This window comes from Dipodomys ordii, unplaced genomic scaffold (assembly GCF_000151885.1).
Source record: "Dipodomys ordii isolate 6190 unplaced genomic scaffold, Dord_2.0 Scaffold1, whole genome shotgun sequence".
Classification (NCBI taxonomy): domain Eukaryota; kingdom Metazoa; phylum Chordata; class Mammalia; order Rodentia; family Heteromyidae; genus Dipodomys; species Dipodomys ordii.
Window position 1 is genome coordinate 14,484,758 of NW_012267217.1, and position 24,845 is coordinate 14,509,602.

The window sequence follows — 24,845 nt, forward strand, 5'->3', positions numbered from 1 at the left end:
TTACACTCCCACCAACAATGCAGTAAGGTTCTCTTCTGTCCACATCCCCTCCAGCATCTGTTGTTATTAGAGTTCTTAATTACAGCAATTCTAACTGGGGTGAGGTGGTGTCAAAATGTTGTTTTGATTTGCATTTCTTTTATGGCTAGAGAGGTTGAACATTTCTTCATGTGGCTCTTTGCCATCCATCCTTCTTTCCTCTTCAGAGAGGTTTCTATATAAGTCTTCAGCCCACTTATTTATTGGGTAGTTGTTTCTTTGAGGATTTGTTTTAGGGGGATTTAATATTTTGAGTTCCACATATATTTGAAATATGAGACTCTTGTCCATTGTATGGCTAGTGAAGACCTCCCAATCCGTGGGCTTTCTATTGATATTCCTAGCTATGTCCTTTGCCATGAAGAAGCTCTACAGCTTCATGCAATCCCATTTGTCCAACCTTTCTTTGACTTGTTGTGTTTCTGGGTCTCCATTAAGATAATTTCAGCCTGGGCCAAGGAAACCTAGGTTTTCTCCTATTTTTTTCCTATAAATTTTCAGTGTCTGCTTTGAATCCCAGGGCTTTGATCAATTTGGAGTTGATTCTGGTGCAGGGTGACATATAAGGATCTAGCTTTTAGTTTTCTACAAGTGATTAAGCAATTTTGCCAGCACCATTTACTGAAGAGGCTGTCTTTCTTCCATTCTATTTTTTTAGCTCCCTTATCAAACATTAGATGGCTATAGGTCTGTAGGTTCATTTCTGGGTTTTCAATTCTATTCCATTGGTCCTGATGTCTTTTCTTGTGCCAGTACCAAGTTGTTTTGATTACTAACGCTTTGTAGTAGAGTTTGACATTTGGTATTGATATTCCTCCAGAACTGTTCTTTTTGTTAAGGATCATTTTTGCTACTTGGAGTCTTTTATTGTTCCATATGAATTTTTGGATTGCCTCTTCTATTTCCTTGAAGAATGAGGTTGGAATTATTGATAGGTATCTCATTGAATTTGTAGATAACCTCATGAAGTATTGCCATTTTCACGATGTTGATCCTTCCAATCCAGGATCATAGGAGGTTTTTCCATTTTCTAAGTTCTGTTTTGATTTCCTTTTTCAGGTTTTTAAATTTTTCATCAGAGTGATCCTTTACTTCTTTGGTTAAGTTAATTCATAGGTATTCTATTTTCTTTATTTTTTTATTATTTTAGTCTTTTTTTAAATTGTGAAAATACCATACAGAGGGGTTACAATTACATGGACAAAATAATGAGTATATTTCTTATCAAGCATTGTTGCCTCCTCTTTTGTTTCCCCTTCCCATCACTTCCCATCCCCCCTCCCCCTCCCTCGCTTCTCCCTCCCCCTTGCCACACCCTCCCACCCCTGCCAAGGTTGTAAAGTTTGTTTTTCAATATAACGATTTGTACATCTCATTGTTGCAATGGGTCCACCTGTATCCCTATTTAAACGATTTGTTTTTGCCCTTCCCCTCCACAAATTATACCCACATCAAATACAGTGAAAACAGGGGTTATACCATGGGGGAGGCACATGCAAAGCAACAAAGAAATCATCTTATAAAGATGTTAGAAACAATTGCATGAAAGCAAAAACATTTGAATACTTAGCTTGGGGTTCATTTCACCTAACATCAACTCATCTGACCTTTTCTGCTTGACTCAGGCATATACTAGTTATTGCAAATAAGGGAAAACATGGGACCTATGTTTCTTTAGGCCTGGCTTACTTCACTTAATATGATTTTTTTTTTACCAATTCTTTCTATTTCCTAACAAATGGGAAATGTCATTCTTTCTGTGGAGGCAAGAAGTCCATTGTGTATATATACCACATTTTCTTGATCCATTCATCTACTGAGGGGCACCTGGGTTGGTTCCATATCTTAGCTATGGTAAATAATGCTGCAATAAACATAGTTGTGCTGGTAGCTTTAGTGTGGTCTTGTTTGTGAACATTTGAGTAAATGATCAAAAGTGGGATTGCTGGGTAATAAGGGAACTCTATGTGGACATTTTTTGTGGGGCTATTATGAATGGAGTTGCTTTCCTGATTTCAGCCATGCTTTTGTCATTGTTGGCATACAGAAAAGTCATTGATGTTTGAGGGTTAATTTTATAACCTGCTACTTTGCCAAAGTTTTGAATCAGCTTGTGTAATTTAGGAGTGGAGTCTGGGGGATTCTTTAAATACAAAATCACGTCATCTGCAAAGAGGGAGAGTTTGACTTCATCTTTCCCTATTTGGATCCCTTTTATGTTTGCATCTTTTCTTATTGCTGTAACTATGCATTCTAATACTAGATGGAAGAGAAGTGGAGAGAGTGGACATCCTTGCCTCATTTCTAAGAGGAAATCGCTTTAATTTTTCACCATTAAGTATAATGCTGGCTGTTGGTTTGTCTTATACAGCCTTTATTGTATTGAGGAATGTTCCATGGATTCCTAATTTTTCTAGAACCTTCATAATAAAGGGGTCTTGGATCTTGTCAAATGCTTTTTCTGCATCTATTGAGAAAACCATGTGGTTCTTATCCTTACCCTTATTGATGTGATGAATTATATTAACTGATTTGCATGTATTGTACCAGCTTTGCATCCCTGAAATGAATCTTGTTTGATCATGGTGTATAATTTTTTGAAAGAACTGTTGAATTCAATTGGCCAAAATGTTTTGAGAAGTTTTGCATCGATGTTCATCAAAGAAATAGGTCTATAGTTCTCTTTCTTTGATGAGAACCTGCCTGGTTTTGGGATAGGGGTTATGATGGCTTCATAGAATGAGTTCAGTAGTGAGCTTTCTCTTTCAATTTCATTGAAGAGTTGGAGGAGTATTGGTGTGAGCTCTGCTTTAAAGGCCTTGTAAAATTCCACTGTAAAACCATCTGGCCCTGGGCTTTTCTTAGATGAGAGGTCTCTTATTGCTGTTTCTATTTCAATGCTTGATATGGGCCTGTTAAGCTGGTTTAACTCATCTTGGTTTAGTTTCGGCATGTCGATATTTGCTAGGAAAAGGTCCATTTCTGCCACGTTCTCAAACTTATTAGCATAAAGTTTTGAGAAGTATTCCCTTATTATGTTCTGAATCTTGGTTGTTTCTGTGGTGATGTTTCCATTCTCATCTCTGAGTTTATTTATTTGGGTGTGCTCTCTTCTTTTTCTGATAAGATTTGCTAAGGGACTGTCAATTTTGTTAATTTTTTCGAAGAACCATGTTTTGTTGATTTTTTCTATGGATTTTGTTTGGATTCTAATTCATTTAATTCTGATTTAATTTGAATTATTGCTTTCTGTCTACTGGATTGGGATTTATCTTGCTGTTCTTTTTCAAGGAGATTCAGATGTCTTATTAAATTGTTGGTTTCAGATCTCTCCAATTTGTTGATGTAGGAGCTCAGAGCTATAAACTTGCCTCTGAGTACTGCCTTTGCTGAGGAATGGTAATTTGTATGTTCATTTTTGTTGAATATCATGAACATTTGAATTTCGTTTCTAATCTCTTCCATGACCCACTGGTGATTCAACAATATGTTGTTCAGCCTCCTTTTTTTACAGGACTTTTCTTTGGTGACTTTTGGTTTTGAGTTCTAATTTTATTCCCTTGTGGTCTGAGAAAATGCAAGGTATAACTTCAATGTTTCTGATTTGGATAAGTTTGCTTTGTGACCTAAAATATGGTCTATTTTGGAAAATGTTCTATGTGCTGCTGAGAAAAACGTGTATTCTGATGCTTCTGGGTGAAATATTCAGTAGATGTCTGTTAAATCTAGTTTATCTATGCAGTTGTTTAGATCTGCAGTTTCTCTGTTGAGTTTTTGCCGAGTTGATCTAGCTAGTGGGGACAGTGGTGTGTTAAAGTCCCCAACAATTAATGTCTTTGGATCTATGTGGGATTTGAGGGAAAGTAGTGTTTCTTGGATAAATTTGGGTGCTTCATTTTATGGAGAATAGATATTTAGAATTGTAATAGCCTCCTGAAGGAGAGATCCCTTAATTAGTATGTAGCAACCTTCTTTATCTGTTCTCACTAATTTTAATTTGAAGTCTATTCTATCTGCTATAAGGATTGCAACTCCCACCTGTTTGTGAGAGTCAGTCGCTTGGTAGATTTTGTTCCAGCTTTTCACTTTCAAAATGTGTTTGTTTTTATGGGCAAGGTGTGACTCCTGAAGACAGCAGATAGAAGGATCTAGACAGTCTAGGTCGCTTATTTGGAGAGTTAAGTCCGTTAATGTTAAGAGATAGGACTGAGAGGTATTTGGGAGTTTCTACCATTTTATCCACCTTGTTGGGGGCTGGGGCAACTGGGTTCTTCCTATGGTTCTTGGATTCTCACATTGGGTGTGGTTTCTTCGCCTTTATTGTGGTCTTGTTGGTTTTCTATGTGTAGGACAGCTTTAAGTATCTTTTTAGGGCTGGTTTGGTGGAGATACATTGTTTCAGTTTTTCTTTGCTATGGAAGGTTTTTATTTGACCTTTATTTATGAAGGAGAGTTTAGCTAGGCACAGTATTCTTGGTTGATAGTTGTTTGTCTTTAGGGCCTGGCATACATCATTCCAGGCTCTTCTTGCTGTAATTGTCTCTGCTGAGAAATCTGAGGTGATTCTAATTGGTTGCCCTTTATAGGTGATTTATCTTTTCTCCTTGACAGCTTTAAGGATTTTTTCCTTGGCCTGAATTGATCCTGCGGGTATTATAATGTGACAGTGGAATGTCCTGTTCTGGTCTGATCTATTTGGGGTTCTAAAAGCTTCTTGTATCTGAATAGACCTATCTTTTTGCATGTTTGTAAAGTTCTCTGCTAGGATCCTGTTAAACAAATTTCCTAGACCATTAACTTCTGTCTCTAGGTGCTACTCTACACCCATTATCCTCAGATAGGCTTTCTAATAGTGTCTTCCAAATGTTGAATAGATCTATCATATTTCCTGGATTTGTTTGGATAGTTGTATGTTCTTTCTCTATATCTAGGCTGTCTTCAATCCCCGAAATTTGATCTTCTACATGGTCTAACCTACTGTCAAGACTGTCCCTTTAGTTTTTTATTTCTTTTCCTTCTAGTTGATCAGCTTTGATGGCTTCAAATTCTTTGTTGGAACTTTGTTTTAGATGTTGTATTACCTTCTTTACTTCCTTAATTTGGCATTCAGTGTTTATTTTCAAATCACTTAGTTGATTGATCATGGTTTCCTTGTACTCCTATTCCTTCTGTTGGATCCATTCAGCATTCCCTTTGTGTTCTCCCTGACTTCTTTCAGCTCTCTGTTTATGGATTCCATGAATTCCTTTAGTGATCTTTCTGTATTCTCATCCTGGTCTCTCAATTCCTGTATTACTCTTTGATTAGCTTCTTCACATTCACGTAATTCCTGTAGTTCTCTTTAAGTGTTCTCAGCCTGCTCACGACATTCCTGACTTTCTCTTTGACTGATCTCAGCCTGCTCAGGCAATTCCTTTATTTCTCGTTGAGCGTTCTCAACCTGCTCACACAATATCTGTATCAATCTTTGAGTAGCTTCCTCACACTCATGAGATTCCTGTTTTGATCTTTGCTTTGCCTCCTTTCTCTCCCTATCATGCTCACACTGAGTCCTTTGCAGCTTTTCATTCACCATGTTTACCAGTATTGTTTGTAGAGCTTTTTGGGAACTCTCCTCTGGATTATTCATTATCTTTCATGAGTGGGAGTGGGAGTTGAGATACCCAGACTTGCCATTTTTCTTGTGTTTTTCTGGCTTGTTCTGATCATTTGATATTTGTGCTAGAACACTGTTTTAAGACAAGCATAAACCAGAGTCCTGTAGTTGCACAAACAAAAGGCTGCAGATACAATCTAGTTCAACAGATACAATCTGTTCAACATCAAGCAACTATGTACTAATGGGCGAAGAACAGCAAAGAAGAATTTGGCAAACCATAAATTATTAGGCTTAGGGATAAATGTGGGGAAAATATGGTTAGAAGGATGTAGAGAGTTAGAAGGAGAATGAAATTAACCAAGTCCTAATCTCAAAGAGGGAAATAGATTGAACAGAATGATAGGAGAGAGAGAAAAAAAGGAAACAAGAAAAAATGGAAAGACAAATATTTAAATTTATAGGGTGAATCTTAAAAATTATCTAAGTTTAAAGGTGATATTGGGAGAAGAAAGGGACAGGATGAGAGTAGGGGAAGGAAAGAAAGGAGACATGAAAAACTAAAAAATAAAAATTCTTAAAAAATTACATAGGTATAAAGAGATATAATGCTGCTATTAAAGAATTTAAGCCTAAGAGGTTTTGAAGTGAGTAATAAACTTCTGGATTAAGTGTGTACACAATGGGGGATAAGGTCTAATTATCGATAACAGATACATATCTGAGGATGAGCAGAACAGCAATTAAGTCATGCAAAAAAGAATGAAAGAGATGAAAAATGAAAAGAATGAAAAAGAGAAAAAAAGAAATAAAAAAGGACCAAAAGGTCAATAGAGATAAAAACAAAAAAGCACACACACACACACATACATCTAAAATAAAAATTATGAGAGAAAAAAAGATTAATAGAAAACAATTTTTATTAATTTTTTTAAAGGTACAAAAAAAGAGTTCTTTGATTTTTTTGTTTTTTTGGGGGGTGGATGGGAAGATCCTGTATCTCCCTTGTGTCCTAACCAGTCTCTTGGTGGAGTCTCTAGTCTGCTTTTGGTGTTTGGTTTTCCTGTGGCTTGATTGGTTTCTTAAGTTTGTTTGTTTGAGCAGGCAGAAAAATGCTCTGCTTTACCCAGGATTTTGTGATCCTCCTCCCAGGCTAGTTCAGTGGGAGGGAGCTCTGCTTTGAGTATCACAAAAGAGGGAGATGGCTGTTTCCTCTAGTTTGGAGATGCTGTGATGAGGCTAGGTTCTGGGTAGAGTTGAGGCCTTTCAGCAAATAGTAGCTTTTCCCTGAGGTGCTAGCTTCTGAGACACTCACAGAGCCCAACCTGGAGCCATTCTCAGGGTTTATGCTTACTAACTTTCAATTGATTGTCTAGGATGCTGTAGGGAGGGACAGCCTCTGGCTCTGTTTACCCAGTGAAGAAAGACACTCTTCTGGGGGCAGAGCTTCAACTGCCTGGGCTGGGTGACTTTCCCCTGGGTGGAGCTGAGCCTGGCAGGTCATGTCTACTTCCTGTGACCTACTAAATGACTCTTTGGTTTTCTTCCAAGGCCTCAGTTGGAGCTAGCTGCTCAGCCTGGCCTTTGTCAGTATTAAAGATGGAGATCTCCTGCAGTTGGGGCGGGGTGGGAGGAAAAGGGCTGGCTTTCCCTCCTCTGCTTCCTGAGAAGGAGGGTGTCAGGGTTCTACTCATGCCGGAGTCTTGGTTCCTGGGTTGTCTCTGGTCTGCAGTCTGCAGGATGAAGATATCTGCTCCTTGTCAGTTCTTGCTGGTGTTGAATAGAATCCACTCACCTGCTGGTGCCTGTGGAGCACATGGGCAGCAAAGATGGCACTGGGAGGAGGTTGAGTGGGCAGAGCCTAATTTACTGTAGAGCACATGGGCAGCCAAGATGGCGCTGGGAGAGGGTTGAGTGGGCAGAGCCCAATTGATCTGCCAATTGGTGCCTAACCAGCCCCTGAAGGCTCAGGTGAATGATAGGGTGTGACCTTGACAGTGATTGGTTCCTCTTCCTCCCTTACCATACCACCCACCCTTTTTGTCTTTAAAAGGGGCTGCTCTCTGTTAATAAACGAGTTTTTCTACCTGCTGGATTTGGCTCCCCGCTGTGTCTGATTGTCTCCTGGGCTGAAGGAGGCTAGGGAACGGGCAAGCGCCGCACTTACCTTTCCTCGGACCCTGTCCGTCTTTTGTGTGACGGACGAAAACCCAACATCTGGCGCCCAACGTGGGGCACAAAAGGAAAAGATACTGGCCGAGGCTAAGCGGTCTCTCGGGGTAAGTGAAACCCTAAATATGGGTAATGCTATATCACAGAAGGAGGAGGAAGAGGCAACATTAGGCCTAGAAGGGGTACAGGAGGACTTGGGAAGTGAGAAGGAAAAGAAAAGGGTCAAATCCAATCGAGAACGCACTGAGACGTGCACAGTAGAAGTCAAAGCGAGGGTAAAAATTACCCCCTCTGACCCAGCTGATACTGACGGTCCTAGGCCCCCTCCCTATTCCCCTGATTAGAGGGGAGGTACGGCGCCCTACGAGACCTGCGAGAGGGACTTGCAAGACCCAGACCCCTACCAGCCTTCCATGGAGGGGCCGAGGGCTGGGGAAGTAACCTACTCGGAGACCTCCTCTGGAAAGGAAGGGCCACCCAAGAGCCCAGACTCTTGGCCACAGGATTCGCTTCCCCAAGCGTATCCGGTCAATGTGGCATCAGGGGCTAACAGGCCCCTGGAATGGTATCCATGGGAAGCTAAGGATATTAAAGAGCTCCGCAAGGCAGTAGCGGAGGATGGGCCAAACTCTCCCTGGGCCCAGACCCTATTACAAGACATTGCCTATCACCCGGAGTCCCCCGTAACAGGAGTGAGACAAAAACCGGATGAGCCTCTACCTGATTTCATAGACCGAGTCCAACAGAGTGTTCACCACAAGTTGCCTGCAGGGAACCTCCGCGATCAGTTTGTAAAGCTGCTGGTCTGGGAAGGGATGAATGCAGAGCACCGCATGGCCTGCGTGGGATTGAGAGAGAGTTCCCTGAGCAGATGGGTGGTGGCCTCACAGGATGTGGGAAAGCAACAGCACCAGTCCCAATCACTAGCTTTAGCTTTACAGGCTCAGTCATCTAAAATGACTGAGGCTATTACTCAGGCGCTGGCAGCCCAGAGCCAAAGAACCCCAAGACTATCGGGGAGAGGGACTTGTTTTAAATGCGGACAGGAGGAGCACTTTAAGAGGGATTGTTTACAACAATCCCTGCCAACCAGCCTGAGGGCAAACCACCCCCTACACCCTGCCCCAGGGGCATGGAGGGTACAAGTTTGATTTAGGTGGGAAGTCTTTAAACTTGGGGAGGGGCATCCTCTAGCCCCATTAACTCAAGGAGGAACCCCCTCTGCTGTGAGGCCCAGGCAGCCTCCTGGCAGGGCAACCCAGGTCCATTGGACCATCCCCCTGGTGGACGGACTCCGCCCTAAAATGAATATTCTCATAGGCAGAAAGAAGTTTCACTGCTTATTTGACACTGGGGCAGACCGAACCATACTCAGGGAGGAGGAAGTGCCCTTGGATTGGAAGCTTGCACCTGGGCCCCCGATATTGGGGGTAGGGGGCAACTCCCAGACCAAAGAGACCGTTGCCCTTATGACATGGACTAGCCCAGATGGAGAACAGGGAAAGATACGCCCTTTAGTGGCAAAGAACCTCACTGCCAATTTACTAGGGCAAGCTATGCTAAGAAAAATGGATGCCGTGGTCACTACAGACCATCGAGCATCATATGATGATATCCTGGATGGGGAAGAAGCACAAAGGCTTAAACAGGATTGAGAGGGAGTTAAGGAAAGGGATTTTTTTAACTTCATAATTACAGAGAAGAACATAGGGGACCCGCTCGGGTGCACCCCCAAGTACCTCCCATTAGGTGGAAGCCAGGAAGCCCAATCTGGGTGGAGCAGTGGCCATTGACCAAACCTAAAGTTGAAGCCCTCCACCTTCTGGTGGAGGAACGGATAAGCCTCGGGCATATCCGCCCTTCTATAAGTCCTTGGAACACACACGTATTTGTTATTCAGGCTTGGCGGATGCTCCAAGACCTACGGAAGGTAAATGAAAGGATGGAGATAGTAGGAACACCCCTAAGAGGCGTGCCCTGGACTCCTGCTATACCTTCAGAATATACTTTGGTTGTGATTGATATTAAAGATTGTTTTTTTTCTATCCCTCTGCATCCCGATGACTGCGAGAAGTTTGCTTTCTCTATACCTTCTCTTAATTTTTCCCAGCCTGATCGGAAGTTTGAATGGACAGTGCTGCCTCAGGGTATGGCCAATAGTCCGGCCTTCTGCCAACAATACTTGGCCACACTTTTAGGGCCTGTGCTGGGTTCAGATACCTCCCTTGCCTATGCCTACATGGATGATATGATTCTGGGGCACCGAGACCCAAGCTGCCTGGAGGGCCTTCTGGCCCAGGTTCTCGACATATTAAAAAAGGGGGGTTTTACCATAGCCCTTAATCAAAAGGTAGCTCCTTTTAAGGTGCTCGGGACCCACCTTACCTTGACTCAGGCCAGCCCCCTTAAGCCTTTGCTGGATATTCCAGCCTCTCTAACCTTACTTCAGAGTCTTTTAGGGGAAATCAATTGGCTGTTGCCATGGGTTTCTGTCCCTACAATTACAATATAAGGAAATGCTGGCCATAATTATGGCCCTTCAGGACATTCAAAAACCCTTTAATTTGTATTCTGGTAGCCTATAAAACAAAAAAGGGGGAGTTAGCCCCCATATACAGTTACAGATAGCTTTGTTTTTAAATTTTTCAAAAGGGGCAACTGAATCCAGATTTCAGAAGCACTGGGGACAACTAAACCCTAAGCCCCAAGTGAAAGTCAGGTGGAAGGACCCCCTGACACAACAATGGAGAGGACCTCACCCCCTAGTTACTATGGGCAGGGGATTTGGATGCGTTTTCCCCATAGGGGAGTCCGCTCCCATTTGGATCCCTGCCAGGAACCTTAAGTTTTTACCCAATTCCTCTATACAGGAGGATGCCCAAGAATAAGTTAACCAACAACAACAAAAAAAAAAAAAAGGCCATGGCCGAGGCTTGTGTTTTAAAGACAAAAGCCAGAAAGACAATTATTAACCATCCCCAAGGACAACCAGCCCTTGAGAAGCTCTTGTGTTCTCTAACAATTGCAGATGGTGATACTCCAGCTGTTGGCTGTCCTGACTCTGCCAACCCTGTGAATGGCTCTTCAGATTCTGCATCAACCTCAACAGGTGACCTGGGCAGTGATCAACGCTGGCAATGCAGAAATCGTCAGGAGCACCACAAGAGAAGCTGTCCTTTCGACCTGGTGGCCTGACCTTCATTTTGATCATGACCCTATGGACTGTTTAATATTTTTGTAGGAGTTAATTATTTTAATGTTACCTGCTTTAATTGTTCTTTTACTAATTGCTTATATAGCGGCATTGAATCCATACTTATTGTTAAACAACCACCTTTTGTTATGCTTCCAGCTTAGATTTTGTCCAACCCCACAGGCAAATAGCTGGATTAGAACAATCCCCACCTCTGGACTCTGAAGTGGCAAAGACTGCTATCCCATCCTTCACCAAGGTTAAAGGACTAGTAGTGACATTTCCTGGCCTGGTAATGCTTTTGCTGATGGTTTTTTCTATGCCTTCCTTGCATTATACGTGTACTGCAAAACTCTTATGAGCTTAGCCAGCCAGTTATCAAGTTCCAAATGAATGAATTTACCCCCGAGAGGAATCGCAGCCAGAGACGGGTAAGAGGGGGTGTCAGTCTGACCAACCTAAGACAGGGCCTTCAGCTTCGCTCTGAAGAAGTTCCCGAGGACGGGTAAGGCAGACTAGGCGATCCACCCAACCTAAGACAGGCAGGTTCGCTTCTTTAAGCAAAGACGGTGGGGGGGGGAGAGATGATGTTGGGAGCAATTGGGAGCTGACAGTAAAGGTCAAAGGTCATCTTGACTCCTGTGCTAGCTTAAAGGCACGTACAAGGAACTGGCTTACTTAAAAGACACCAGGTGCCCAGAAATTAATTGAACTGCTTTGGACATTTCTTACTGTGGTGGGACTGATGGTTTTTACTGTGCTAGGTGGATCTGCCATTAAAACAAAAAAAAAAAGGGGGGAATCTGTGGAGCACATGGGCAGCAAAGATGGCACTGGGAGGGGGTTGAGTGGGCAGAGCCTAATTTACTGTAGAGCACATGGGCAGCCAAGATGGCGCTGGGAGAGGGTTGAGTGGGCAGAGCCCAATTGATCTTGCCAATCGGTGCCTAACCAGCCCGTGAAGGCTCAGGTGAATGATAGGGTGTGACCTTGACAGTGATTGGTTCCTCTTCCTCCCTTACCATACCACCCACCCTTTTTGTCTTTAAAAGGGGCTGCTCTCTGTTAATAAAGGAGTTTTCTACCTGATGGATTTGGCTCCCCACTGTGTCTGATTGTCTCCTGGGCTGAGGGAGGCTAGGGAATGGGCAAGCGCCGCACTTACCTTTCCTCGGACCCTGTCCGTCTTTTGTGGGACGGACGAAGATCCAACAGGTGCCTTTGTCCCAGAGTCTCTGTCCTGTAGGTATGGCTGCTACGGCCACCACCGGTGCAGCCATGGCTACCAGCAAGTGCTCAGATCTGTCTCCTTGCCTGGATTTTTCCCTCTCTGGCCAAACATTCTGTACTGTGATGCCACAGTTGGTGTAATTCTCTGGCCTAGGACTGTTCACTGGAACACTAAAACTGCTTTCTATGTGAAAGCTTGTTTAGCCTCCAGCTTCTCCTCCAACATCTTCCTCTGACTCACCCGATGCCCCTATTTCTGTAAACACATTTCTGCTTTAACTTGTAAAGCCAGTGAGAACATTTGAGTCTGAAGGAAAGCATTTTTTATGATACATTATTTGTGAACCAAACTAAAGATGAATAGATTGAATAAAGTCTTTATAATAACATTAGGTCTAGAATTAAAGATGTTTGGGACTGTGACAGTTCCCTGCTAATGTTATTTGTTTCCATTTGTTTATAGTGTCATTAAGTTACCTTCACTAGTGAACAGAGAGCACCAGGGGTGTGCAATAATATGAGGAATGGGAATAATGATTTTTAACATGCACTGTGGACCTGGCAGAAGTAGGGGATGAAGAAAAATATATTTCTCTTTTGTGTCAGACATGTCAAGATCTGTGCCAAAAAGTAGGAAAGCATAGTAGACCCCAATGTCCAATTTTGAACCAAGCATTTGTTTTCAAGATATTATCAATTTAACCTTCTGAAAAGAAATGTAATGTTTCTCAGGCCTGAGGCAGAGTAAATTAATATAAAGGCAAGTATGTTGATATACTGTCATGAAGAGTTATACTGCTCTCTCACCTTGCTAAAGGTCACAGACAGAAAACAAATCTTCTTTTTTCAGATATATAAAAATCTCAAATGACTGAGGAACAAAGATGCCGTGCAGTTAAGAATAGAAATTGTTTCAAAAAATAGTGAAAAGTTTAAAAATACTTTTAATAGGAAATCACTACTATTGCTAGATAAATTCAGTGTAATAAAAACTAAGAACAAATGAAAATCATGGAAGCATTCAGAAATATTTGTGAAATATTGTTAAGTAACAAACAAGGCTCATATTATAATTAATCAAGTTTGTTAAGGTATACAAGGAACAAAAAGGAAAAGGATCTTATGTTAATGGAAGTAGAAGAAATTTCCTGCCTAAATCTTATTAATATTTTTGCTTATTGTTTACACCAAGCTTTGTGCCCGAAAATATGTAAAAAATATTGTAGGGGATATACTTTATTTTTATTGACAATTAATTTATTAAAAACATACTAGAAACTACAAAATTAAAAGTATTTAATTAAATATAATTATGCCCTCTAAGACAAATTTTCACTTTTGGATATATATTCAACATTTTTACATAGGGTTAACTAAAAACATGCTGCAAAATTCTGATGGCACTAGTTATAATATCTTGAGACAGATATTATAGCAGTTTCAAGTTATAATATCTTGAAACTTTGATGAGTATTCAAATACTCATCAATGACAGAGCAGACAAGCTATGGTGTATTCACCTTTCTGAATACCACATAGAAATGAAAATGAACTTTTTGTTTTTACCCCCATGTGCAGTAATGTGAACAAATCTTAGAAAAATAATTCTGAACAAAAGAAGCAAATTCTTATCTATGTCTAGATTGGCTCCTATTAGTCCATTTATGCAAACTTGTTGTAAATCAGCAATAAATCATTCCAGGCCACATTCACATGTTGGCTATAGAAACTAAAAATCTACTAATAAAAGCCAGGAATTTAAACAGAGTATTTGTAATGAGCACATGCACACAGTTGAAATCTCAATGAAGTTACTGTTACAAAAGATCCCTTTATTACAGAAATTAACACTTGTTATGAAAAACTTATGCCTGTCTGTATACATATGTATATACATACTCTTTGTATACATATTCATATATAGTATACATGTACATCTAGATATTCTAAAACTTCCCAGTTAAAACAAAACAGCTATGTATCCAGCAAAGAATTGTCTCATTGTAGGTGTCCATTTGCAGCAAAATAATAGCAGTAAGAGTGGCTGCCTAACTAGAAATCTGTATCTACTAGTCCTCTATCAAGTAGCCCAGTTGTGTCCTGATAGGCTATTGAATGGAAGCATATGGAGGCTTTGGACAAGTGAACCTTCTCCATTCTGACCTCTTCCATCTGCCAACAGGATTTGTAGAATATAGGACAGAACTCTAAGATCCAAGAAAGTCTCACTCATCAGATGGATAGAGTATGAGTCTCTAAATTTCTGTGTAGAAATCTTCTCATGTACTAGAATCATCTGCAACTGACCAAACTGCTAGAGAACTAGTAAGAAATTTCCATCTATGCAATATAAGGTTTTAAGGCTTATTTAAAAGCAAGTATTATTATAGGTTTCTGTTTTAAAAAAAATAATGCTTTCAAAGGCTAGGTATTTTGTTGTTGTTGTTATGTCTAAAAGCTGGTTAGTTTTCCTTTCTGAGCAGTCCACATCTCAGACATTCCTTTACTAGATTAATACTTTAAGCCATTGAGCAACTGCCCTAATTAGCCTGAGGACAGTTACCAGACACATGAGGGAAGGTCTTTATGTTCCTTGAGCCCACAGAATTATTCAAATTAGCCAATCCCCGAAGAGCTTTTGAAACCTAGCTACCCTTACCTCACTTGTGATATGATAGCTGCTACCTAGAGCTCCAAATTCAATTATCCTGTCCAAGTATAGTGTTATATCTTACCATCTAAGGATCCTAAATCTTATAAAACATGAATTCAATGTTAATTTAATTAAACTACATCCTAAGCTACTTGAGAAAATATAGGCAGTTAGCACCAGTGCCATGTTATTTTTCCCCTAAGAATACCACAAGCTCATTATGTTTAATAATTTGTACATTTGCTGAGAGACACATTTGAATAGGTTCAAAGATGGCTTGAGTAGATATACCATGAACCTAATGATTGCTAGTTCAGCATCTGCATTTCCAGGTACTTTGGTTTGGGCCTCATAATAATCCTTGCAGAAAATGTAGTAAAAGACACAAATCTGTATATTTTTTGTGGCAAACAGTCAATTGTGAGAGATAGACCTCAATGAATCTTAAAGAGCATTAACATGGCACAAGAAATAAAACTCCTCAGAAATGTGATTTATGCATAAGTTGGCAGCCTAAGAATAAATTCATACACTTGATTTGCTAAAAAAAGTCTACATTCCTCCAGAGTTACAGTTCTAATCATATAAATATATGTGGTTTCATGTTTCATATCTTTCCATGGTTTTGTCTTTTCCAGTTTACATTCATTCCCCTTCTATACAATTTTACTCTTTAATTTGGAAAAACCAAATGACCCATTAGAGTCAGACACAAATTACTTAAGGACAAAAGATGATTTGAGAAATTCATTACTCAAATATGAAAAATAAAATGACCCCAATATCCATTTATTCTTCTAAACTTTTCTGACAATGTCATGTTTCTAGGTCCTTTTACCTAGAAACCTTGTGACTTAGTGCCTCCTTCAGCAAGAGTAGGTAATGGACTCCACTTCCTGTTTCAAAACAATTTGAGATATTTTTAAAAGGGAGCTAAGAATAAAATGCATACATTCTGTAATATATGAGTATATATGCATATCTATAAGCATATAGGGATAAGTATCTAGTAGAGTTGGATATAGACATATATAAACATACATCAATTTAATTAAATCATAACTATAGTTTTGTTTGTTTTTACTGAGACTTTATTCTTCTCCATAGCTTTGAGTTATTGTCTAGTAATCTCTCATTTTACTTGTCAGGACATTACCAGGTTTTCTTGTGAGGCAGCTTTAACAGTAGCAAACTCCCTCAGTTAGTTAGCTATGTACATATTTATATATGTATGTATGTATCGAGAATATCTTAATTTCTCCTCCCTTTTGTTAAATGTTCTTATTTTATTGTATATATTTTCCTTAACAGTTCATGTTGGCCTAATCTCTACATAGCCTCCAAAATCCTGGTAAGAAATCTACTGATCTTTTTATTGAGGATGACTTGTATATGGTAATTCACTTCTTTCTTGCTGTTTTCCAGATTCTTCTCTGTCTTTATAAATTTATATTACAATATATCTCAGCATGAGTCTATTTTATTGACCTTCTTCAGGGTTTCTATTCATGTCTGACATCAAATTCAAATATTTTCTCTACTTGCTTCTCTCTTTGAGACTCCCATAATGTGTATATTGTCAAACATGATGGTCTAACACAAGTCTTTTAGTTTGAAATTTTCTTTGATCTAGTCTGCATTCTTCAGACTTTCCACTCTTGTCTTTAGTTTACTGTTTCTTTCTTCTGACTGCTCTAATCAAACTCTGGAATCCATTAAATGATTCAGATGAAATCCATGAAAATTCACATTTTTCATTTCATTTGTTTGTTGCATTTCTCAGGTCTAAGTCTGTTTCTTTGTATGCCTTCTTATTTTTCTTTTTTAAATCTGGACTCAAACATAATAATGTAGTAACTCTGAAGACCATTTTCTACTCCTTCTCCACGTTTGTCTGTGCCTGTTTATAATTCGGTTTCTACTTTTTAATTGTTCTAGACTCTTTCCATGGCAAGAGTACAGCCAAAGTATAAACAAGATTTTATTAGATCTCACTACCTAATGATCTCTTGTGAGGAATTTTTTATGTTCCAGTCTATAGTGTTTTGCTTATAAAATTAGAAAGGAGAAAATGAAAGAGAATAAGGGCAAGTGGCTACTTAAATCCCCTGACTGATGAATCAGCTAGTTAGGGAAGGGGCTTGATACAATAAGGAGTTGCAAAGCCTTGGCTACCATTGTTTTAGTATTCATGTATTCCACAATCACAGCCCACAACACATCCGTGATACATAGAGGGTAGTCCTTTTGTATAACCCAGAATTGATTATGAAAAATTGATTATTGATCATTCATTATGTGGGATGGACCAGAAACATGTAGATCTACTTCCCATAGTTCTAGGGATGGGGAGGTTGGTAGCTATTATTTAATTAAGAGTGCAAATTGACTTAAATCAGCCTTCTCTTGGAAATGGAAAGCCTTTAATAAAATCCATGAATCCAAAATAATTATATCAAACAGATATTGCCAGTACAATTACTATCTATAAGGGTAAGATAATTTCTAGGACTTCAGGTTTTATCATTATCCTTACCTAGATAGTAAAGAAATACAGACATGATATCCAAATTGTAATATTCAAAATGGAATGTTCTCTTCTGGTGCATATAAAAATTAAGCCTAACACTTGATACTTTTTTTGTCAGTTATAGGGCTTGAAATCTGGGCCTGGGCACTGTCCCTCAGCTCTTCAGCTTAAAGCTAGTGCTCTACCACTTTATCCAAAGCACCACTTCTGGCTCTTTCTGTTTATGTGGTGCTGAGGAATGAAACCCAGGGCCTCATGCATGCAAGGCAAGCACTCTAACACTGAGCCACATTTCCAGCCCTGGTTGAAACTATTCTTATTGCAGTGTTACCTGGTAAATTTGTTTTAAAGAAGAAAAGAAAGGAAAGATATTATTTAATGACCACTTTCTGCTAAAAGAGGAGTATTTATGTAAGGCTTCCAGTAGTGGAAACATTTTTTTTTAAAAAAAAGCTTTCTCCTTTATTTCTTCATTTTCCAGTATCCTGGCCATATCCAAAAGATGTCTGAAGGAATTAAGTTGAAGTTTAATACCTCATGGGAAATTATTGTTAGTTCAATAGTCAACTTTTAAATATGATTCCTTCTAAAGCTCACACACATAGAAGCTTCTAGCTGCCATCAGTTTGCCACAGCCATGTACCACATTCTTTTTAATTAGCTTCAAAATAAGACACAGATGGCCCTTGTTCCATAAAAATCTCTGGTTTCTTTCTCCTTCACTGACCACATAGTCAATATGCATGAATCACAAAGCTGAGACTTAAAATTTTCTTCAATTAGTGTGGGACAATAATAAATCAAAGACTCATTTCTGGAAATGGCAAACTTCACAGATAGAATACTGTGGAGAGCAGACGGTCATCTGTTTTATGGGAGAATGAAGCTAATGGTGATCAGTTATGCATTAGTGCATAATTTTCATTCATTTTCATGGGTCAAAAGAATATTGCATTTATTCTTCCTTTTTGTTGCTGAAGTAGACTGTTTAACTGAGGTGGATGTATAACTCTGAGGATTTTACTCAGTTTCCTGACATAACTAAACTACTGAACAATAGACAGACCTAACCCTTCAGTATAATATAATCATCATGTAAATATTATTTTTTGTTTTAGTAGCTGACACAAAAATGGTTTTAGAACAATTTTAGTTTTGTTTAGAATGCACTTTGAAAGTACTCTATTTATTAGCATTAACATAGCCAAGACTCAATTCCCAGCATAGGAAAAAGAAAGGAAGGAAGAAAACAAAGGAAGGAGGGAAGAGAGGAAAGGAAATTTAAAAAAAGAAAAAGCAGAAAAGAAGAGGAAAGAAAGGAGAAACACTTTGATACAAATACTGAGAGAAACAATAGCAAAGCTGAAAATTTTGTAAAGATATAGGGTGGTTATTGAGATTTTTGAATGGGAAATTCAAAAGGACTTTGAGGCATGACCATGGGTAGGAGTAAGTGAGGATTGTTAGTACACCTACTAAGGTAGAGGGAAGGAAAAACTTGAAAGACAAAATACCTACTATGATTTTTCTGTTAATGCATTTTGGGAAAGATAGTTGATTTTTCCTAATGACCACTAAAATATGTTCAGAACAATTATTGTATATGCTTGGAGTGAAGGTCTTTTGTGGAAAAAAACAATAAAGAAGCCCAAATTTTGCAAGAAGCTATATGAGAAATCAACAGCCTGTAGAAGTTGTTAAGGAAAGCAGAAAATCCTGTCTTAGGGATTCTGACTGTGGACACGGACTTGTTCCAAAATTATATAGGATTTATGGATGTTAATACATGAGACTTCAGTCAGAACTCAAAACTGAATATTTAGCATATGTTTAAATAAAATATTAGGGGTATAATACCTTGGATGCATAAATCTGTGGTGATGGAGATGCTTAGAGGCCTTTTATGGATAGATGTAAGAAAAATTCCCTTCCATAAACTATCATTTAGTTAAGACCGGACATAATGAAAATATTTGTATAGGGAGAATACAGAGTATACTGAGTGAAAGAATATAGCTTATGAAATAAACCAAGAAATAGAGAAAATATTCTCCCTTGGAGCAATTATAATGATTTCTGAATATCTAGATTATAGTCTATTAAAGAATATTGTTTTTTTTGGGGGGTCCGGTTTTGGGGCCTGAACTCTGGGCCGGGGTACCGTCCCTCAGCTCTTTAGCTCAAGGCTAGCACTCTACCACTTGAGCCACAGCGCCACTTTATGGCTTTTTTTCTTTTTGCTTATGTGGTGCTGAGGAATCGAACCCAGGGCCTTACGCATGCAAGGCAAGCGCTCTACCACTTAGCCACCTTCCTAGCCCCCTATTAAAGAATATTGTTAAGAAATAAATATACTAAGGTAAGACTATAAAAGGACTTTTAACTTAAGAATTTGACACTTGATTCTGAAGAAAATGTAGTTCCCAAGGATAGTAAATAGGGAGTTAATAATATTAACCTTACAGGCAATGAATCAAAATAGGCATATTTGACAAACACTCATGATAAAACACTCTTGAAGCCCATGCTTCAGGAACATTCTCTGTGTCCTTAGCCACCCATGCTCAAGTGATCTCAAGCAGTTTCTGTGGCCTGTGTGATTTCTACTGTGGGTTTATAATTTTAAAAGCAAGTGTGAGCTATGAGTTAATCTGTAGGCTAGAAGAGTTGGGGGAGGATGTCTGTGGTTAATAACAAGATACTAAGAACACAGGGCTGACATGTACATATGTGAAGCCCTAACAGTACTGGATGGAACAAAAGGGTAGAGAAGGGATGCATTCACATTATACTCCTGTTTGAATTTCACAAATTTTAGGATTGGGCCTGATGATACATACAGGATTACTACAGTTGTGTGCAGAGAATGGAACTGAGTTTATATAGTCTATTCAAATATTTCAGGGAAGAGCTGATATGGCCTAATCCAGGTTTGTTAAAGTAAAGATGGAGATGATTTCATACTGTCATTTTGTTAATGTGACAACTGAACTGGAGAGAAAAATTGAAGATGACACCAGAATTTTCAGCTTTCATAATTGATATGATGACATTAACTTTAATGACAGTAGGGACAATAATAAAGAGAATGGTTTACATACCTCATCTATAGTTCAGTTTTGTGTATAATGCATTTAAAGTTTCTGGGGAAGCATTATATCAATTTGGAGACTCTCAATGGAACAACAGAATTCTATGAAGTTTATGTTTGAAAGGAAGCAACTATGTACTGAAATTTGATATGCAAATAAATAGTTGCTGAAGCTGTATAGTGACTGAAATAATATGATAAGTAGTTAAGTAAAAGTGAGCCAAGAACTCATCTGTCAGTATAGCCAAGATTCAAGGTTTAAGAATTTGAAGGAGCCCAAAATTAAAGTGTGTTTTCAAGGAAGTTAATGAAATAAACAGTATAAAATGAATCAACAAAATTAAATAAAGTCCATTCTTTAATAGTCAATATCACCCACTAATCCTAGAGACACAGCCTGCAAAGATTTTGTTTAGTAATTTACAAAATATCTTTGTATGCACCACTGAGACATGGACAGCAACATCCTTTCAAGCCAATGGTATTTTGTTACTCTCAGGTCTTTGTAAAAATATTGTGCAATTAATTAAATATCAAGTAGTAATTTTTGAGATTTTCATTATTTAATGGCTTTGGATAGTTTTCCTCTTGCTCACTTTGGAGTTAACTATGCATGTATAATTTTTACATAACTTTGATAAAATGAATCTCTCAGGAATCACCTCTCATAAAACCAAGTTCCTCCCTGATAATATCTTATAATTGCTATGGAGAAAAGAAAGTCATTTAAAAATACTTCCGTTGGCCATAAAGGAAATACCAATCAAAACCACACTGAGATTCCACCTCATTGCAGTTAGAATTGAAATATTTTAAAAAAGCAGAAAAAAAACTAACAGCAACAATTGCTGGCATAGATATAACCAAAAGGGAATTCTATTACACTGTTGATGGTAATGTAAGCTTGTTCAACTACTCTGGAAAGCAGTAGCGAGGTTCCTCAAAAATCTAAACATAGAGCTCTCTGTGATCCAACAATACCACTCCCAGGCATTTATCCAATAAACCCTAAACAAGGCCATATTAAAGCTTCCAGCACAAAATATCATTTATCAAGATAGGGATGCCACTCATTGGATGAATGGATCAAGAAAATGTGGAATACATACACAATGGAATTCTATTCATCCATCAGAAAGAATGACATTGCCCCATTTGTTAGGAAATGGAAAGGCTTGGAAAAAATTATAATAAGTGAAGTAAACCAGACCCAAAGAAATATAAGGTGTCCCTATATTTGTGTTAGTTGTGCATGGTGTCCCTCATTTGTGTTAGCTAGAATGTGTCTATAAGTAAACACACTATAAGTAAACAAACTGGGTGATAAGCAAGAGGTCATGGATGAATTACTGAAGTGTAATAGTCTCTATGGAGAACACAAATAGCATAATTCTTTAAAAAGTCTAAGTCAAAGTCCAATAAAATAAGTACCAGAAAATGGACATTTGCAAGAGGGGAAGGGAGGGCTAAGAAGAGAGGAATAGGAGAATGAAGGGGAGTAAGTCAAAGAATGCAGGCAAGAATTGAAAAATACAGGAGAACAAGTAGGTGGAAAGTGGGTGAAGACGTTGAAGTGGTGAACACAGATCAAGACACATTGGACAAAATAAACTGCTTTGTTAAATAGTAAAAAGAATCCCATATAAAACCTATCTAAGATAGGTATTAGAAGGAGTAAGTTGAGAGTTGAGTGAAAATGCTGAAGGGGTGACATTGATCAGGATGCACTATGTTCATGAACAGCTTTGATGAATGGAAACTCCTTTGTAGAACTACTTAAAGATAATAAAAATATTTTTTTTTAAAAATCTTCCTAAGTCTCCATTTCCTATCAAATGGGGTGATGTCATTCTTCTGATGGAAGCATAGAATTCTATTATATAAATATATCACATTTTTATGATTCATTCATCTACTGAGAGGCATCTGGGTTGGTTACATATCTTAGTCAGAGTAAATAATGCAGCAATAAACGTAGTTGTGCTGGTAGATTTAGTATAGCTTTGTTTGTGATCTATTGGGTAAATGTCCAAAAGTGGGATTGCTGGGTAAGAGGGGAACTCTATGTGGAGTCTTTTGAGGAACCTCTATACTGCTTTCCAAAGTGATTGAACAAGTTTACACTCCCACCAACAATGTAGTAGGGTTCCCTTCTGTCCACATCCCCTCCAGCATCTGTTGTTATTAGAATTCTTGATTATAGCCATTCTAACTGGGGTGAGGTGAAATCTCAGTGTTGTTTTGATTTGCATTTCTTTTATGGCTAGAGAAGTTGACCATTTCTTCATGTGTCTATTGGCCATTCTTATTTCCTCTTTAGAGAAGTTTCTCTTTAAGTCTTTAGCCCTCTTATCAGGCAGTAGTTTCTTTGAGGATTTGTTGTTGTGGGATTTAGTTTTTTGAGTTCCAAATATATTTTAGATATGAGACACTTATCTGTTGTATGGCTAATGAAGATCTTCTCCCAATCCATAGGCTTTCTATTGATCTTGTTAGCTATGTCCTTTGCCATGCAGAAACTCTGCAGTTTCATGCAATCCCATTTGTCCAACACTTGATTTGGTGTGTTTCTGGGTCTTACCACGGAGCCCTAGAGTTTCTCCTATTCCTTCCTGTAATGTTTTAGAATGTCTACTTTTACTTTGAGATCTTTAATCAATTTGGAATTGATTCTGGTGCAGTATGATATATAAGAATCTAGTTTTAGTTTTATACAGGTGTTTAACCAATTTTGTCAGCACCATTTCCTGAAGAGGCTGCCTTTCTTCCATTCTAGTTTTTTTAGCTCCTTTATCAAAGATTAGGTGGCTATAGGTCTGTGGGCTCATTTCTGGGTCTTCAGTTCTATTCAAATGGTCCTCAGGTCTGTTCTTGTGTCAGTACCAAGATATTTTGATTACTATGGCTTTGTAGTAGAGTTTCAAATTTGGTATTGATATTCCTCCAGCACTGTTCTTTCTGCTAAGGATTATTTTTGCTATTTGGGTCTTTTATTGTTCCATATGAATTTTGGGGTTACCTCTTCTATTTCATTAAGGAATGAAGTTGGGATAGTGATAGGTATCACATTGAATTTGTATATAGACTTTGGAAGTATTGCCATTTTCACCATGTCAATCCTCCCAATCCAGGAGCATGGGAGGTTTTTCCACTTCCTAAGTTTTGCTTTAATTTCCTTTTCCAGGTTTTTAAATTTTTCATCATAGAGGTCCTTCACTTCTTTCATTAAATTAATTCCTAAAATTTATTTTTTGTGGGACTATTACAGCAGGAGTTGCTATGCTGATTTCAGCTGCACTCTTCTCATTGTTGGCATAGAGGAAAGTCATTGCTTTTTGAAGGTTAATTTTATACCCTGCTACTTCGCCAAAGTTTTGAATCAGCTTGAATAAATTGGGAGTGGAGTCCATGGGATTCTTTAAATACAAGATCATGTCATCTGCAAAGAGAGAGAGTTTTACATCATCTTTTCCTATTTGGATCGCCTTTATGTTTGAATCTTTTCTTATTGCTGTAGCTAGGCATTCTAATACTAAATTGAAGAGAAATGAAGAGAGTGGAAATCCTTGTCTCATTCCTGAGTTTAGAGGAAATGGCTTTAGCTTTTCACCATTAAGTAAAATAGTGGTTGTAGGTTTGTCATACACAGCCTTTATTATATTGAGGAATGTTCCATGGGTTCCTAAATGAAGTAAGCCAGGGCCAAAGAAACATAGGTCCCATGGTTTCCCTTATTTGCAATAACTAATATAAGTCTAGGACAAGCAGAAAAGGTCTAAAGCTATGTATATATGACCATATAAGATGACGTTGAGTGAAATGAACCCCAATATAGGGATATAGTGTTTTTCTTTCTTGTTTGCTATTTTTTTAATATATTTAAAATGTACTATGTGATTTTTTTGTTTCTCTTGTATGTTCTTCCCCCCACAGTATAATACCTGATTTAACTGTATTTGATTCTGGTGCCCTGCAACTTGTATATACATTTTTCTAATTTGAGGAGGGGAGGGAAATAACAAAATGCTGAAACAAGGATACAGGTTGACTCATTGTAACAATGAGATGTACAAGACACTATGTTGCAAACAAACTTTATAACTTGGGGGTGGGTGGGAGGAATTGGGGAGGTGGGGAGGGAAGGGGTGGTAGAGGAAAAACAAAGGAGGAGGTAATGACACTCGATAGAAAATGTACTCATTATCTTACTCATGTAATGGTAATTCCTCTGTGCCATATTTTTATAATAAAAAGATAATTTAAAAATCTTCCTAAATGACCACTATGCTGTTGTTGAAGAATAATGAAAATATTTGTTGAATATTTCAAGATAGTCACTGA